The sequence below is a fragment of the Notolabrus celidotus genome, unplaced genomic scaffold, assembly GCF_009762535.1.
Source record: "Notolabrus celidotus isolate fNotCel1 unplaced genomic scaffold, fNotCel1.pri scaffold_230_arrow_ctg1, whole genome shotgun sequence".
Taxonomy (NCBI): Eukaryota; Metazoa; Chordata; class Actinopteri; order Labriformes; family Labridae; genus Notolabrus; species Notolabrus celidotus.
This window is the reverse complement of record NW_023260078.1, coordinates 7,501-12,536: the sequence shown is the minus strand read 5'-3', so window position 1 is coordinate 12,536 and position 5,036 is coordinate 7,501. Positions and strand designations below refer to the sequence as shown.

At 44.5% G+C, this 5,036-nt stretch overlaps 1 protein-coding gene across 1 annotated transcript in view; it reads right to left on the bottom strand.

Moving 5' to 3' along the window:
• Positions 1-998: 998 nt before the first annotated feature.
• The window catches only part of LOC117809103 (pleckstrin homology domain-containing family O member 1-like), a gene marked incomplete at its 5' end in the record, with an annotated part of 9,450 nt that continues 5,412 nt past the window's right edge, over positions 999-5,036 (bottom strand). Inside the window, one exon of the mRNA XM_034678780.1 lies at positions 999-5,036. This exon is cut by the window's right edge and continues 727 nt beyond it.

Here is a 5,036-nt window from a genome sequence, read left to right as displayed (position 1 = left end):
TGTGTGTCTGTGTGTGTCTGTGTGTGTGTCTGTGTGTGTGTGTCTGTGTGTGTGTGTGTGTCTGTGTGTGTGTGTGTGTCTGTGTGTGTGTGTGTGTCTGTGTGTGTGTGTGTGTGTCTGTGTGTGTGTGTCTGTCTGTGTGTGTGTGTCTGTGTGTGTGTGTGTCTGTGTGTGTGTGTGTGTGTCTGTGTGTGTGTCTGTGTGTGTGTGTCTGTGTGTCTGTGTGTGTGTGTGTGTCTGTGTGTGTGTCTGTGTGTGTGTCTGTGTGTCTGTGTGTGTGTCTGTGTGTGTGTCTGTGTGTGTGTGTGTGTCTGTGTGTGTGTGTGTGTCTGTGTGTGTGTGTGTCTGTGTGTGTGTGTGTGTGTCTGTGTGTGTGTGTGTGTCTGTGTGTGTGTGTGTGTCTGTGTGTGTGTGTGTGTCTGTGTGTGTGTCTGTGTGTGTGTGTCTGTGTGTGTGTCTGTGTCTCTGTGTGTGTGTGTCTGTGTGTGTGTGTGTGTGTGTCTGTGTGTGTCTGTGTGTGTGTGTGTGTCTGTGTGTGTGTCTGTGTGTGTGTCTGTGTTTGTGTGTGTGTCTGTGTGTGTGTCTGTGTGTGTGTCTGTGTGTGTCTGTGTGTGTGTGTGTGTGTGTGTGTGTGTGTCAGCCTACAGAGAGCAGATAAGGAGTTTCTCGGTGACTCTGGTTTGAATCTGAGTCTTTGATAAACTTGTGATGCAAACTCGATGCAAACCGCCTACTTTACATTATATTGGTTTCCATGGAGACAGAGCGGCCTGATGCTTAGCGTCCCAGCCTGACCTTTGACCTCATAATAGAGGGGCGGAGCTACAGCACCTGAACGGCTCTGTCTACTGCAGATTATTTGTTTGTCAGGTGAGTCTCTGCTGAGCCAAATAAATACAAACAAAACTATTCAATACACACACACACACACACACACACACACACACACACACACACTGTCAGCAGGTCTACAGGTGAATGACTCAGACCGATCCAGGTTCAGTTTGCAGGATTTTATTTTAGCACATGAACTGATCACAGCCTACATCACTACTGCACTACATCTCCCATCATCCTCTCTGGCTTTAAGGCTACAGCAGCTGCTGGGTGAACACAAACTACAGACAGGAAGACCTTTACAGACCTTTACAGACCTTTACAGACCTACAGACGTGATCCAGATCTGAGGTCAGACAGGGTCATTAAAGATGTCTTCTTCTTCTTCTCCGAGAGGTCAAAGTTCAAACTCTGTTTTTCTCTTTTTGACTCTATTTTGTAAACATTTTGATCTTCAGAGACCGAATGACGAATTATTCTTCCACTGCTTTGATGACATCACACCAGACACACGGCGTTCTGCAGAGCCAGGCTGTGGTCAAACCTTATGCTAAGCTAGGCTAACAGACATGAGAGTGAACTCTGATCACCTGAAAGAAGGAGAGAAGATTTCACAGAGTGTCGCTAAAGGTCCTGTGGAGGTCTCATCCTAACTGTTTGTTCACTTTAAAATGACGACAACTCTTAAAGAGACAGTACACCCTGAATATCTGTCTGAGGGTTAATTAACTCTTAAAGAGACAGTACACCCGTATATCTGTCTGAGGGTTAATTAACTCTTAAAGAGACAGTACACCCGTATATCTGTCTGAGGGTTAATTAACTCTTAAAGAGACAGTACACCCGTATATCTGTCTGAGGGTTAATTAACTCTTAAAGAGACAGTACACCCTGAATATCTGTCTGAGGGTTAATTAACTCTTAAAGAGACAGTACACCCGTATATCTGTCTGAGGGTTAATTAACTCTTAAAGAGACAGTACACCCTGAATATCTGTCTGAGGGTTAATTAACTCTTAAAGAGACAGTACACCCGTATATCTGTCTGAGGGTTAATTAACTCTTAAAGAGACAGTACACCCTGAATATCTGTCTGAGGGTTAATTAACTCTTAAAGAGACAGTACATCCGTATATCTGTCTGAGGGTTAATTAACTCTTAAAGAGACAGTACACCCGTATATCTGTCTGAGGGTTAATTCACTCTTAAAGAGACAGTACACCCTGAATATCTGTCTGAGGGTTAATTAACTCTTAAAGAGACAGTACACCCGTATATCTGTCTGAGGGTTAATTCACTCTTAAAGAGACAGTACACCCGTATATCTGTCTGAGGGTTAATTAACTCTTAAAGAGACAGTACACCCGTATATCTGTCTGAGGGTTAATTAACTCTTAAAGAGACAGTACACCCTGAATATCTGTCTGAGGGTTAATTAACTCTTAAAGAGACAGTACACCCTGAATATCTGTCTGAGGGTTAATTAACTCTTAAAGAGACAGTACACCCTGAATATCTGTCTGAGGGTTAATTAACTCTTAAAGAGACAGTACACCCTGAATATCTGTCTGAGGGTTAATTAACTCTTAAAGAGACAGTACACCCTGAATATCTGTCTGAGGGTTAATTAACTCTTAAAGAGACAGTACACCCGTATATCTGGCTGAGGGTTAATTAACTCTTAAAGAGACAGTACACCCTGAATATCTGTCTGAGGGTTAATTAACTCTTAAAGAGACAGTACACCCTGAATATCCGTCTGAGGGTTAATTTGTGTTCTTATATATTTAATCCAGCCTGATTCTGAGTCGTGTCAGCGCCCCCTGCTGTCAACCAGAGGAGCAGAATGAAAACATGACGTCAAGTGCAAAACATTTCAGATTAAAACAGACTGAAAGGTGAGCCTCCACAGTGACCTTTGACCTTCAGACGGGAGCAGAAACAGGAAGCTATGCAGCACAGTTAGCATCTTTAAGTTTGTGTCGTACCCTCACGGCGTCTCAGAGATGTTCTTCTCGTGGTTATTGCATCATCACAAACAGGAAACAGCTGATCTCAGGTCAGCGTCGCTAAAGGTACAAAAGTCTGGACCCAGTACAGAAAAATAAACTCTGATAGTTTCAGAACAGCTGGAGGAGTCTCTGAGCCGGTCTCAGATCCAGAGACACGGCAGAGAGATACATGTTTATATTCAGAGGCTTTTATTGTGAAAGGACTCCTGATTGTTGGTCCGAGCAGAATCAGAATGAAGCTGAGAAAAAAGAACCATGTCTGTTCCCACCAGCTACGAATCCGTCCGTAAGAAGACTTATTATTTCACTTTAATTTAACATTTAGAAAGAAAAGAAGCTTTAGCATTAGCTTCATATTTCTTATAACCAATCACAGCTAGCTAGCATCGTACTGTTTCCTGTTTAGAAAACATGAGTTAGCTGTTTCAGGCTAATAAAAATGAGCTCACTCATTAAAGCTGGTTTATTTTTCATTTTAAGGATTCGAGGCGTCAAAATGTTTGAAGATAGATTTAAACTGACCGCTAACAAAATGTTTACCATGAGTCAGTAAAATGTGTTCGCTTGCTAGCTCAGGTTAGCACCAGTTTGCTGTCTTTTCTTGTGCTTGTTGCTAACTCGTTTTTCTTTAAGTGATTTTGAATTATTCAGATTTAACATTTATTTAGCTTCTCTGCAACTGTTAGCATTGTTAGCTTCTGCAGCTGGTTCTGATCTGAACAGGTGAACAGTACCGACTCTGAGCTCTGGTTCAGGTGGGTCTGGTTCAGGTGGGTCTGGTTCAGGTGGCTCTGGTTCAGGTGGGTGTGGTTCAGGTGGGTCTGCTCGGGGGGTTCTGAGGTTTGTGGGTTTAAAGTCTTTGAGAATCAGTACTCAGACCTGAATCTCTGCTGGTTTCTGGAAAGGGTTCACATTCAGAGAGAAGAGGACCCGGCTCTGGATCTGCTGCTGGTTCTTCAGAGTGCATAGAGTGTGCGTCGGTTCTCGAGCTGTACGTACCAAAGAGACCGTCACTGAAGTCTCTACAAACTAGACCTGAACAGGAAGTACTTCCGACGCTCCACGAGGGGGGACGGAACAGCTGGGGACAGAAACTAACAAACCAATCATGCTAGCAGTGGACACAGCAGGACTCCAAGCTAAACGCTAACAGTAGCATCTGCAATATTAGCCTAGCATCAGCAACAGCATGCTAACATTAGCTAATTAGCAAGACAGACGGTATATAAGAGGCAGACTCAGGGTGTCAAAAGGGGAGTGTCTCCGACCTGCAGTCCCTGTGAGGTCCAGCAGGGGGCGACTCCTCTGATCAGTCTGCTGTAAATGTTCCTCAGCAGCTGATTGGTTCCCTCAGGAAACACTAACGAGTTCAAACAGGAAGCAGAGACGTGGCGATGTGTTTCCACCATCACCTCCAAATATGGTCGTGTTTGGCTCTAAGATCAAAGATGGTGAGGGCGAAAACTCCAGACTGTGTCTTTAAACACAGGAAGTGACATCACGGTGGCGAGTCTGCGTCTTATATACGGTCTCTGATCATCGAACAGCCGAGGACTTTATGACTGCTGGTTTCAAATCATGGACCAAAGTGAGAAGTCCACATGATGGGGGGCTACATTCAACTCAAGAGGACTCCCAAAGTCCGAACCATCGTACCCTCATCATTCGTACATCAATGTGCTTCAGAGTCCGAGTCCAGGTCCGGGTCCGAGTCCAAGTCCAAGTCCAAGTCCAAGTCCAAGTCTGAGTCGTCTTTGACGTTAAAAAGGTTTTTATAAAGAAAATAAAAAAGGTCTGAAGACGACGGAGACAAAGACCAGATCAGTGTCCTCGTCTTGGCACATTTTCCTTCCCTGTGACCGAAGACCAGGTTCCTCAGGATCCTCAGGTTCCTCAGGTTCTTCAGGTTCTTCAGGTTCCTCAGGTTCTTCAGGTTCCTCAGGATCCTCAGGTTCCTCAGGTGGTTCTGCTGGTTACGTTGATTTTGTGCAATAAAAAAAGAAACTTCAGGAACTTTTCAAGGCCTGGAAATGTTTCAAGGACCTGCTCCAGGAGACTGGATCTGCAGGTTGGTCCGGGTGTCTTTAGAGGATCCTCTGATCGGTCTCTGAAACACTCGAACGTCTCCCAATAATTTAAAGTCATGGAGCCGTCAGCGGCTTCATCTGAAGTCCAGCTCCACCTGAT